The following is a 13,717-nucleotide window of genomic DNA, read 5'->3' as shown; positions in this document are numbered from 1 at the left end:
TTTGTAGCCTGGTATGTCAGTGAGCAGATGGGTAACGTTTGTAGCCTGGTTTGTCAGTGAGCACATGGGTAACGTTTGTAGCCTGGTTTGTCAGCGAGCACATGGGTAACGTTTGTATCCTGGTTTGTCAGTGAGCAGATGGGTAACGTTTGTAGCCTGGTTTGTCAGTGAGCACATGGGTAACGTTTGTAGCCTGGTTTGTCAGTGAGCACATGGGTAACGTTTGTAGCCTGGTTTGTCAGTGAGCACATGGGTAACGTTTGTATCCTGGTTTGTCAGTGAGCAGATGGGTAACGTTTGTAACCTGGTTTGTCAGTGAGCACATGGGTAACGTTTGTAGCCTGGTATGTCAGTGAGCAGATGGGTAACGTTTGTAGCCTGGTTTGTCAGTGAGCACATGGGTAACGTTTGTAGCCTGGTTTGTCAGTGAGCAGATGCATAACGTTTGTAACCTGGTTTGTCAGTGAGCAGATGGGTAACGTTTGTAGCATGGTTTGTCAGTGAGCAGATGGGTAACGTTTGCAGCCTGGTTTGTCAGTGAGCACATGGGTAACGTTTGTATCCTGGTTTGTCAGTGAGCACATGGGTAACGTTTGTAGCCTGGTTTGTCAGTGAGCAGATGCGTAACGTTTGTAGCCTGGTTTGTCAGTGAGCAGATGGGTAACGTTTGTAGCCTGGTTTGTCAGTGAGCAGATGGGTAACATTTGTAACCTGGTTTGTCAGTGAGCAGATGCGTAACGTTTGTAGCCTGGTTTGTCAGCGAGCAGATGGGTAACGTTTGTAGCCTGGTTTGTCAGCGAGCAGATGGGTAACGTTTGTAGCCTGGTTTGTCAGCGAGCAGATGGGTAACGTTTGTAGCCTGGTTTGTCAGTGAGCAGATGGGTAACGTTTGTAACCTGGTTTGTCAGTGAGCAGATGGGTAACGTTTGTAGCCTGGTTTGTCAGTGAGCAGATGGGTAACGTTTGTAACCTGTTTTGTCAGTGAGCAGATGGGTAACGTTTGTAGCCTGGTTTTGTCAGTAAGCAGATGGGTATCCTATCGGTTTAAGAATCAATGCTATAAACATATAAGGTACTTTTTCTGTGTGACTTCCTTTTTGCCTCATTGTCAGTGAGCAGATGGGTAACGTTTGTAGCCTGGTTTGTCAGTGAGCAGATGGGTAACGTTTGTAGCCTGGTTTGTCAGTGAGCACATGGGTAACGTTTGTAGCCTGGTTTGTCAGTGAGCACATGGGTAACGTTTGTAGCCTGGTTTGTCAGTGAGCACATGGGTAACGTTTGTATCCTGGTTTGTCAGTGAGCAGATGGGTAACGTTTGTAACCTGGTTTGTCAGTGAGCACATGGGTAACGTTTGTAGCCTGGTTTGTCAGTGAGCAGATGGGTAACGTTTGTAGCCTGGTTTGTCAGTGAGCAGACGGGTAACGTTTGTAGCCTGGTTTGTCAGTGAGCAGATGGGTAACGTTTGTAGCCTGGTTTGTCATTGAGCACATGGGTAACGTTTGTAACCTGGTTTGTCAGTGAGCAGACGGGTAACGTTTGTAGCCTGGTTTGTCAGTGAGCAGATGGGTAACGTTTGTAGCCTGGTTTGTCAGTGAGCAGATGGGTAACGTTTGTAGCCTGGTTTGTCTCTACAGAAGACACTACTTACATTATTATCACAGTTCCACTTCCACCTTTTATTTTTTTTTTTTTATTTTTTTTTTTTTTCTTTCACATTGCTGCACAAGTGACTATTTAAAGACTTCTGACTAAACTGCTCACGTTCTATATCCCACAATAGGACAAGATCGCGCATTTGCTGTCCAACCTACTAAAAATATTATAACATACTGAGAAGTTTATATTCAGTTTGTTATTGAAATAAAAATGCCAAAAAAACACATATAGACAGCAGCCTTTTATGCAGCTGCCCTTTGCGATTTTTCTGTGTGCATTAGCTGAAAAGGGATTGCCATATTATTGATTGGTAACATAACTGGAATATATTTATTATTTTACTACACATTTTTTCTTTCTTTCTTTTCTTCTACATGTAACACATTAATGCACAACTTGGTATACACAAAAGGGTGAATATTTCAATTTTTTATTTTGCAAAGTCAATTTTTTAGTTGCAAAGTATATTTTTTCTAGTGAACAACCAATTAGCCTCAGAGACACCTGATAGCTCACACAGGTGAGAATCAATTAGGAACACACCTCTTAGAATGGACACAATTGTTTGTTTGTAGGGTATAAAAGGCAGAGGTAGGAATGATTATGATATGCCTGATGAAACGGTTTGCCAACCGAGAAACGCGTTGCAATCATTGGGGCCAACTGGGTGACCCTGTAATCCACTTTGCATAACAACCCTGGTGTTGTTTTTAAATTTTTGTTCTTAATAAATATTTGCAAATTTTTACTTTTGGAGTGGATCTCATTTCCTACCATCTGCCTGCAATCACTATTAAGTGCACAGCTACTGAGAAGCATTAAACCTGCCTTTGTTTTCACTGCATCAATACCAAAAGATCGTTTGTTTGGGTGAGCTGCCACACCTGCCTGAATCTGCCGCCTGTATCTACCAGCACATTGGTGTGCTTAGGGAGTATGTGAGTACCCTCTTTATACTATAAAGCACATTTCTATGTATCATCCTTAATGTTCTGCACATATAGTGCTCTCTGTTTGTTTTACACCTGTTGCAGAACTACAGTATTGGAAGTATCCTTGAAAGGGTGAGCTGTCACACCCATCTAAATCTACAGCCTGCTCCTACCAGCACATGAGTGTGCTCGTGGAGTATGTGAGTACTCATTTGGCTATTCTGTTGCTTTTTCTTATGTCTTCAATCAGACTATACCACACATGAGGCGCCCCTCTGTTTTTTATTTCTCCGGGTAACGTTTGTAGCCTGGTTTTTCAGTGAGCAGATGGGTAACGTTTGTAGCCTGGTTTGTCAGTGAGCAGATGGGTAACGTTTGTAGCCTGGTTTGTCAGTGAGCAGATGGGTAACGTTTGTAGCCTGGTTTGTCAGTGAGCACATGGGTAACGTTTGTATCCTGGTTTGTCAGTGAGCACATGGGTAACGTTTGTAACCTGGTTTGTCAGTGAGCACATGGGTAACGTTTGTAGCCTGGTTTGTCAGTGAGCAGATGGGTAACGTTTTTAACCTGGTTTGTCAGTGAGCACATGGGTAACGTTTGTAGCCTGGTTTGTCAGTGAGCAGACGGGTAACGTTTGTAGCCTGGTTTGTCAGTGAGCAGACGGGTAACGTTTGTAGCCTGGTTTGTCAGTGAGCAGATGGGTAACGTTTGTAGCCTGGTTTGTCAGTGAGCAGATGAGTAACGTTTGTTACCCTTGTTTGTCAGTGAGCAGACGGGTAACGTTTGTAGCCTGGTTTGTCAGTAAGCAGATGGTTAACGTTTGTAACCTGGTTTGTCAGTGAGCAGACAGGTAACGTTTGTAGCCTGGTTTGACAGTGAGCAGACGGGTAACGTTTGTAGCCTGGTTTGTCAGTGAGCAGACGGGTAACGTTTGTAGCCTGGTTTGTCAGTGAGCAGATGGGTAACATTTGTAGCCTGGTTTGTCAGTGAGCAGATGGGTAACGTTTGTCAGTGAGCAGACGGGTAACGTTTGTAGCCTGGTTTGTCAGTGAACAGATGGGTAACGTTTGTAGCCTGGTTTGTCAGTGAGCAGATGGATAACGTTTGTAGCCTGGTTTGTCAGCGAGCACATGGGTAACGTTTGTATCCTGGTTTGTCAGTGAGCACATGGGTAACGTTTGTAACCTGGTTTGTCAGTGAGCAGATGGGAAACGTTTGTAGCCTGGTTTGTCAGTGAGCAGATGGGTAACGTTTGTAACCTGGTTTGTCAGTGAGCACATGGGTAACGTTTGTAGCCTGGTTTGTCAGTGAGCACATGGGTAACGTTTGTAGCCTGGTTTGTCAGTGAGCAGACAGGTAACGTTTGTAGCCTGGTTTGTCAGTGAGCAGATGGGTAACATTTGTAGCCTGGTTTGTCAGTGAGCAGATGGGTAACGTTTGTAACCTGGTTTGTCAGTGAGCAGAGGGGAACGTTTGTAGCCTGGTTTGTCAGTGAGCAGATGGGTAACGTTTGTAGCCTGGTTTGTCAGTGAGCACATGGGTAACGTTTGTAGCCTGGTTTGTCAGTGAGCAGATGGGTAACGTTTGTTACCCTTGTTTGTCAGTGAGCAGACGGGTAACGTTTGTAGCCTGGTTTGTCAGTGAGCAGATGGGTAACGTTTGTAACCTGGTTTGTCAGTGAGCAGACGGGTAACGTTTGTAGCCTGGTTTGACAGTGAGCAGACGGGTAACGTTTGTAGCCTGGTTTGTCAGTGAGCAGATGGGTAACATTTGTAGCCTGGTTTGTCAGTGAACAGATGGGTAACGTTTGTAACCTGGTTTGTCAGTGAGCAGACGGGTAACGTTTGTAGCCTGGTTTGTCAGTGAGCACATGGGTAACGTTTGTAACCTGGTTTGTCAGTGAGCAGACGGGTAACGTTTGTAGCCTGGTTTGTCAGTGAGCACATGGGTAACGTTTGTATCCTGGTTTGTCAGTGAGCAGATGTGTAACGTTTGTAGCCTGGTTTGTCAGTGAGCAGATGGGTAACGTTTGTAACCTGGTTTGTCAGTGAGCACATGGGTAACGTTTGTAGCCTGGTTTGTCAGTGAGCACATGGGTAACGTTTGTATCCTGGTTTGTCAGTGAGCAGATGGGTAACGTTTGTAGCCTGGTTTGTCAGTGAGCACATGGGTAACGTTTGTAGCCTGGTTTGTCAGTGAGCACATGGGTAACGTTTGTAGCCTGGTTTGTCAGTGAGCACATGGGTAACGTTTGTAGCCTGGTTTGTCAGTGAGCACATGGGTAACGTTTGTAGCCTGGTTTGTCAGTGAGCACATGGGTAACGTTTGTAGCCTGGTTTGTCAGTGAGCAGATGGGTAACGTTTGTAGCCTGGTTTGTCAATGAGCAGATGGGTAACATTTGTAGCCTGGTTTGTCAGTGAGCAGATGGGTAATGTTTGTAGCCTGCTTTGTCAGTGAGCAGATGGGTAACGTTTGTAGCCTGGTTTGTCAGTGAGCAGATGGGTAACGTTTGTAGCCTGGTTTGTCAGTGAGCAGATGGGTAACGTTTGTAGCCTGGTTTGTCAGTAAGCAGATGGGTAACGTTTGTAGCCTGGTTTGTCAGTGAGCAGATGGGTAACGTTTGTAGCCTGGTTTGTCAGTGAGCAGATGGGTAACGTTTGTAGCCTGGTTTGTCAGTGAGCAGATGGGTAACGTTTGTAGCCTGGTTTGTCAGTGAGCAGATGGGTAACGTTTGTAGCCTGGTTTGTCAGTGAGCAGATGGGTAACGTTTGTAGCCTGGTTTGTCAGTGAGCAGATGGGTAACGTTTGTAGCCTGGTTTGTCAGTGAGCAGATGGGTAACGTTTGTAGCCTGGTTTGTCAGTGAGCAGATGGGTAACGTTTGTAGCCTGGTTTGTCAGTGAGCAGATGGGTAACGTTTGTAGCCTGGTTTGTCAGTGAGCAGATGGGTAACGTTTGTAGCCTGGTTTGTCAGTGAGCAGATGGGTAACGTTTGTAGCCTGGTTTGTCAGTGAGCAGATGGGTAACGTTTGTAGCCTGGTTTGTCAGTGAGCAGATGGGTAACTTTTTTAACCTTGTTTGTCAGTGAGCAGATGGGTAACGTTTGTAGCCTGGTTTGTCAGTGAGCAGATGGGTAACGTTTGTAGCCTGGTTTGTCAGTGAGCAGATGGGTAACGTTTGTAGCCTGGTTTGTCAGTGAGCAGATGGGTAATGTTTGTAGCCTGGTTTGTCAGTGAGCAGAGGGGTAACGTTTGTAGCCTGGTTTGTCAGTGAGCAGATGGGTAACGTTTGTAGCCTGGTTTGTCAGTGAACAGATGGGTAACATTTGTAGCCTAGTTTGACACAAATTAGCCCAGGCAATTTCACACAATATCGCTCCTCCCAACTGTCCTGCATTCTATGGGGAGGTCACGGATTGGGAGGTTATGTTCTGCAGTCCCACTCGCAGCCCTTTGGAGTCCTGGTTTTAAGGGACTGACTGATCCCAACCCAAGTCAAAGCCAGATACACCTACTGCCCACAGGCTTTTTACCCCCACATCGCAGAAATCTTCAGGGTTTAAGGTATGCAATATACTTAAAATTTGTCTGACAAGCACATGTTGTTCCCGGCAATTTACACGCCTAATGACGAGTATCATGTGTAACAGCATATGCCTGTTATTTTTTTATGCTTTGTGGGATGTTGTAAAGCCACTGCACATGTGTAAGTGTATTTTAAACAGTTTTATCAATACACTTGATTTAGAATTTCACTGTTAGAACAACTTTACAGCAAGGGAATTATTTCTTTATTTCTTTCTTAAGATATGGAGAGTCCACAATGTCATTCCAATTACTAGTAGGAATATCACTCCTGGCCAGCAGGAGGAGCAAAGCTGTAAATTGTCATTCCACTACAAATAATACCCAGTTATTCTCTTTACCTCTGTCAATGGAGAAGGTAAAGTTTGGTGTCTGAAGAAATTAATTCCTTTCTCGGGTACTTTTCCCTGCAAGCAAGGATTTTGGTTTAGCTGAGTCCACGTCAATCTCTTCAGTAGAGTAGTGGTGGCTTTTAAGCAGTTAGGAAGTTGTGAGGTAGTCCTTGCTTTGTTTCCTAACACATTGCTGCCCAAAGGTACAGAAAGCCAGATTTGGTTACTCTGTTCTTTCTTTTTATACAGGTCTCTGTAAGGAGTATGTGTCCTTTCACACCTTATGAGCTGTGTTCCTGCTGGACAGCTAGACTGCAGGTAAGTGCTTTTGTCTTCTAGGTCTTGGAGACTTGCACTTCAGAAGAATATGTCATATGCAGTAGATTGGGACATTTTTAAAATGCTTTATACAGGATTTTCTTTGGCAGTGGGCAGGCACATTATGTATGTTGAGACTAGGGGGTAAATTTATCATGGTGCAGACAGACATTATCCGCTATAGCAAATCATGTCGACCACACATCGATAAATGTCAACAGCATACGCTGTTGGCATTTATCATTGCTCCAGCAGTTCTTGTGAACTGCTGGTGCCATACCCCCCCTGCAGATTCGCAGCCAATTGCTCATTTCCATTTGAGAGCTCTACAGTTATGCATGCTCAGATAATGGAATGGAGACCATTCGTATCTGTCTCAGATGATAGATCTAGACCAGTCGACAAGAGACTCTCTCCCATGGTTGCTTGCTCATGAGCATTTGTCTCAGGGCACATGCTTCTGGAGACTTTCAAGGGTGATAGTGACCACGGACGCCGGTAGCAGTCTAAGACTCGTTAAAGGTGCAGGGACTATGGACTCAGGAGGAGTCTGCTCTTCCAATAAACATCTTGTAGTTGAGAGTGATTTACAATGCTCTGATGGCTTGGCCTCAATTGTCCTTAGCCCGGTTTATCAGGTTCCTGTTGGATAACATCACCTTAGTGGCTTACATCAACCACCAGGGAGGAACTTAAAGTTCCTTAGCCATGAAGGAGGTGACTCAGATTCTTCAGGGGGCGGAAGCTCACAATTGTTGTCTATCTGCCATCCACATTGTGTATTTCCTGAGCAGACATTTTATCCCGGGGAGTGGGCTTTTCATCAGGAGGTGTTCTCCAGGTTAACCCTCAAGTAGGGGGTGCCGGAGTTGGATCTGATGGTGTCTCGGCAGAACGCCAAGCTTCCAAGGTATGGTTTAAAGTCAAGAGATCCGCAGGCCACTTTGTTAGATGCTCTGCCGATTCCTTGGGTTTTCAGTCTAGCATACCCGTTTCCTCCATTTGTGCTCCTTCCACGATGCTCGTATCAAACAGGAGAGAGCGGTGGTAATTCTAATAGCTCATGTATGGCTTCGTAGGATCTGGTATGCAGACCTAGTAAAGATGTTATCTCTGCCACTGTGAGGGTTGCCTCTGAGGAAGGACCTTCTAACTCAGGGTCCATGCCTCCATCCAAATCTTGTTTCTCTGAAGCTGACTGTTTGGAGATTGAACGCTTAGTTTTGGCTAAGCGTGGGTTTTCTGAGTCGTTCATTGAGACCATGCTACAGGCTTGCAAGCCTGTTACTTGTAAAATTTACCATAAGGTATGGTGTAAATACCTTTATTGGTGTGAATGCAAAGGCTACTCTTGGAGTAGGGTCAGGATTCGTATGATTGTGTCTTTTCTCCAGGAAGGTCTGGAGAAAGGGTTGTCAGTCAGTTTTCTGAAAAGTCAGATTTCTGCTTTATCTGTTCTTTTACATAAGCGTCTGGCAGATGTGCCAGATGTTCAATCTTTCTGTCGGGCCCTGGTCAGAATCAGGCCTGTGTTTAAACCTTTTGCTCCTCCTTGGAGCCTTAACCTTGTTCTTAAAGTTTTGTAGCAGGCTCCGTTTGAGCCAATGCATTCTATAGATATTAAGTTGTTATCTTAGAAGGTTTTGTTTCTTATTGCTGTCTCTTCTGCTCGGAGAGTTTCAGAACTCTCGGCTTTGTAGTGTGATTCGCCTTACCTTATCTTTCATGCAGATAAGGCGGTTCTTCATACTAAATTGGGTTTTCTTCCGAAAGTGGTTTTGGATAGAAATATTAATCAGGAAATTGCTGTTCTTTCTCTCTGTCCTAATTCTTCTTCTCATAAGGAACGTCTGTTGCACAACTTGGATGTTGAGCATGCTCTAAAATTCTACATACAGGCGACTAAGGATGTCTTCTGCCCTGTTGTTTGTTTCTCAGGAAAGCGTAAGGGTCAGAAGGCTACCGCTACTTCTCTTTCCCTCTGGTTGAGAAGTATAATTTGTTTTGCTTATGAGACTGCTGGTCAGCAGCCTCCTGAGAGAATTACAGCTCATTGCACTAGAGCTGTCTCCTCTTCTTGGGCTTTCAAAAATGAAGCTTCGGTGGAACAGATTTGCAAGGCTGCAACTTGGTCCTCTCTGCATACTTTTTCAAAATTTTACAAATTTGATACTTTTGCCTCCGCTGAGGCCTCTTTTGGGAGAAAGGTTCTTCAAGTAGTGGTGCCTTCTGTTTAGGTTACCTGTCTTGTTCTATCTCCCTATTGGTTCCCACTAGTAATTGGAATGATGTTGTGAACTCTCTATATCTTAGGAAAGAAAACAAAATTTATGCTTACCTGATAAATTTCTGTCTTTCCTGATATAGAGAGTTCACGACCCCACCCTTTATTAAGACAGTTATTTTTTACTAAACCTCAGGCACCTTTACACCTTTGTGTTATTTCTTTTTCCATTTCCCTTTGATCGAATGACTGGGGATTATGGGTAGGGGAGTGACACTTAACAGCTTTGCTGTGGTGCTCTTTGCCTCCTTCTGCTGGCCAGGAGTGATATTCCCACTAGTAATTGTAATGACGTCGTGGACTCTTCATATCCGGAAAGAAAGAAATTTATCAGGTAAGCATACATTTTGTTTTTTCACAGTTTTAAAGATAAAAAGTGTTGGTTTTTACGACTACAGCCAAAAAGGCTGGAGAGCATTCTATTAAACCTACATTTAGACTAGACTAGATTCATTAAACTATGCTGAGCAGCTCAGAGGCCTTACAGATGCAGTCTAGTCTACACTGAATTATTTTAATAACAAGATGGGCTGTGCCTTCAACTCTCTCAGTGCTGTTTCCCATAAAAACTAATGGGGCACCACTGGCATTTAACATCTTACTGGGACTGTGAGTTTATTTTTGAGAAAACTGGCAAAGGTAAAAGATCTTGGTTGGCTTAACTTCTTGTTTCCTGTGCAACCTTATTATCAGCAAACAATATATATGAAATATAAAGAGCATTTCATCACATAGTATATTGTACTGCATTTGTCTCTTGTTCTGATCCTTGGCAAAAAGGGATGCCACCTCAGCCAGGTTTTCCTGGACACTAATGAGTGGCCAGCACTATTCAGGTCCCTCCCTGCTTACCCTGCAGCATGTGTAACTCATACGTATCCAGGAAAACATGGCTGAGGTTGCAACCCTATTGGCAAACCTCCCTTTATTAAAGATTGTGGGGAAAAACACATTTCCCACAGTCCTTTCTAATTAGAGAATTGCTCATTTAGTACCTCTTATGAATAGTAGGGGAAGCTCTGGTAACTGCAGGCCTGTGTGACTTTAGTTTTAGGGAAGTAGATGGAAACTCATTAAATGAAAGCGTCATGTCAGACAATTTCCAGGCTCAAGGCTGCACGGTCTTACAGGTTTTACAGGAAGATCACTGAAATGACAGACAAGGGTGGGGAAGTAGTGTATCTAGATTTTAGTAAAGCATTTGACACAGTCCCACACAGCAAAGTAGTTTTTTGTTGTGAGCTTGATATTAGAATAGTTAAAGGGACAGTCTACAACAAACATTTAATTTTTTCCCCAGCTTTGCACAATCAAAATTGCTATAGTAATATACATTAAAAAAATTAAACCTCTAAATGTGTAACTGATTTTAAGCCACTACAGACCACCTCTTATCGCAGTGCATTTTTATAGATTTTAACACTAAAACACTGCTAGTTTATGTATGCCATATAGATAACATTTCAATGAGAGCATACTGAGGTAGACTTAAAATTGTGCAAAATTCTTGAGCAATATATGTGGCTGCAGCAGAGGTTGTAACCTGCAGAGGGAGCTGTAGGAGGCAGTGATGAGTGAGAGAAGGGAACAACCACAGCTCTGCATTCACTCACAACTACTATGTCTTCTATTAGAATATAGATACCGTGCCATATTGTCTTTAGTCTTCTTTATTGAACAGTGCCTCTACATATACAGCTCAATTGTGCTGAAGCTACTGCATTCTTAAGTTCCCGCTTAAGGTTTCTTGTATAACAATTCATAGTGGCCACTGTCAAAACTCATCAGCGACAGGCCACTGTCAAAACTCATCAGCGACAGGCCGCTGTCAGAACTCATCAGGGACAGGCCACTGTCAGAACTCAAGAGGAACAGGCCGTTGTCAGAACTCAAGAGGAACAGGCCGTTGTCAGAACTCATCAGGAACAGGCCGCTGTCAGAACTCATCAGGAACAGGCCGCTGTCAGAACTCATCAGGGACAGGACACTGTCTGAACTCATCAGGGACAGGACACTGTCTGAACTCATCAGGGACAGGCCGCTGTCTGAACTCATCAGGGACAGGCCGCTGTCTGAACTCATCAGGGACAGGCCGCTGTCTGAACTCATCAGGGACAGGCCGCTGTCAGAACTCAAGAGGAACAGGCCGTTGTCAGAACTCATCAGGGACAGGCCGCTGTCAGAACTCATCAGGGACAGGCGCTGTCAGAACTCATCAGGGACAGGCGCTGTCAGAACTCATCAGGGACAGGCGCTGTCAGAACTCATCAGGGACAGGCGCTGTCAGAACTCATCAGGGACAGGCGCTGTCAGACAGGCGCTATCAGAACTCATCAGGGACAGGCGCTGTCAGACAGGCGCTATCAGAACTCATCAGGGACAGGCGCTGTCAGAAGTCATCAGGGACAGGCGCTGTCAGAAGTCATCAGGGACAGGAGCTGTCAGAACTCATCAGGGACAGGCGCTGTCAGAACTCATCAGGGACAGGCGCTGTCAGAACTCATCAGGGACAGGCACTGTCAGAACTCATCAGGGACAGGCGCTGTCAGAACTCATCAGGGACAGGCCGCTGTCAGAACTCATCAGGAACAGGCCGCTGTCTGAACTCATCAGGGACAGGACACTGTCTGAACTCATCAGGGACAGGCCGCTGTCAGAACTCATCAGGGACAGGCCACTGTCAGAACTCAAGAGGAACAGGCCGTTGTCAGAACTCATCAGGGACAGAACACTGTCTGAACTCATCAGGAACAGGCCGCTGTCAGAACTCATCAGGGACAGGACGCTGTCTGAACTCATCAGGGACAGGACACTGTCTGAACTCATCAGGGACAGGACACTGTCTGAACTCATCAGGGACAGGCCGCTGTCTGAACTCATCAGGGACAGGCCGCTGTCTGAACTCATCAGGGACAGGCCGCTGTCTGAACTCATCAGGGACAGGCCGCTGTCTGAACTCAAGAGGAACAGGCCGTTGTCAGAACTCATCAGGGACAGGCCGCTGTCAGAACTCATCAGGGACAGGCGCTGTCAGAACTCATCAGGGACAGGCGCTGTCAGAACTCATCAGGGACAGGCGCTGTCAGACAGGCGCTATCAGAACTCATCAGGGACAGGCGCTGTCAGAACTCATCAGGGACAGGCGCTGTCAGAACTCATCAGGGACAGGCGCTGTCAGAACTCATCAGGGACAGGCACTGTCAGAACTCATCAGGAACAGGCCGCTGTCAGAATTCATCAGGGACAGGCTGCTGTCAGAACTCATCAGGGACAGGCGCTGTCAGAACTCATCAGGGACAGGCCGATGTCAGAACTCATCAGGGACAGGCCGATGTCAAAACTCATCAGGGACAGGCCGATGTCAAAACTCATCAGGGACAGGCCGCTGTCAAAACTCATCAGGGACAGGCCGCTGTCAAAACTCATCAGGGACAGGCCGCTGTCAAAACTCATCAGGGACAGGCCGCTGTCAAACCTTTATAAGGAACAGGCCGCTGTCAGATCTCATCAAAGACAGGCCGATGTCAAAACTCATCAGGGACAGGCCGCTGTCAGAACTCATCAGGGACAGGCGCTGTCAGAACTCATCAGGGACAGGCCGCTGTCAGAACTCATCAGGGACAGGCGCTGTCAGAACCTATCAGGGACAGGGGCTGTCAGAACTCATCAGGGACAGGGGCTGTCAGAACCCATCCGGGACAGGGGCTGTCAGAACCCATCCGGGACAGGGGCTGTCAGAACTCATCAGGGACAGGCGCTGTCAGAACTCATCAGGGACAGGCGCTGTCAGAACTCATCAGGGACAGGCGCTGTCAGAACTCATCAGGGACAGGCGCTGTCAGACAGGCGCTATCAGAACTCATCAGGGACAGGCGCTGTCAGACAGGCGCTATCAGAACTCATCAGGGACAGGCGCTGTCAGAACCCATCCGGGACAGGGGCTGTCAGAACTCATCAGGGACAGGCGCTGTCAGAACTCATCAGGGACAGGCGCTGTCAGAACTCATCAGGGACAGGCGCTGTCAGACAGGCGCTATCAGAACTCATCAGGGACAGGCGCTGTCAGAACTCATCAGGGACAGGCCGTTGTCAGAACTCATCAGGGACAGGCCACTGTCAGAACTCATCAGGGACAGGCCGTTGTCAGAACTCATCAGGGACAGGCCAATGTCAAAACTCATCAGGGACAGGCCGCTGTCAAAACTCATCAGGGACAGGCGCTGTCAGAACTCATCAGGGACAGGCGCTGTCAGAACTCATCAGGGACAGGCGCTGTCAGACAGGCGCTATCAGAACTCATCAGGGACAGGCGCTGTCAGAACTCATCAGGGACAGGCGCTGTCAGAACTCATCAGGGACAGGCGCTGTCAGAACTCATCAGGGACAGGCGCTGTCAGACAGGCGCTATCAGAACTCATCAGGGACAGGCGCTGTCAGACAGGCGCTATCAGAACTCATCAGGGACAGGCGCTGTCAGAACTCATCAGGAACAGGCCGCTGTCAGAATTCATCAGGGACAGGCCGTTGTCAGAACTCATCAGGGACAGGACACTGTCTGAACTCATCAGGGACAGGACACTGTCTGAACTCATCAGGGACAGGCGCTGTCAG

The sequence above is a fragment of the Bombina bombina genome, chromosome 8, assembly GCF_027579735.1.
Source record: "Bombina bombina isolate aBomBom1 chromosome 8, aBomBom1.pri, whole genome shotgun sequence".
NCBI classification, from domain to species: Eukaryota; Metazoa; Chordata; class Amphibia; order Anura; family Bombinatoridae; genus Bombina; species Bombina bombina.
The sequence above is the reverse complement of the archived record's forward strand: the minus strand, read 5'-3'. Positions refer to the sequence as shown.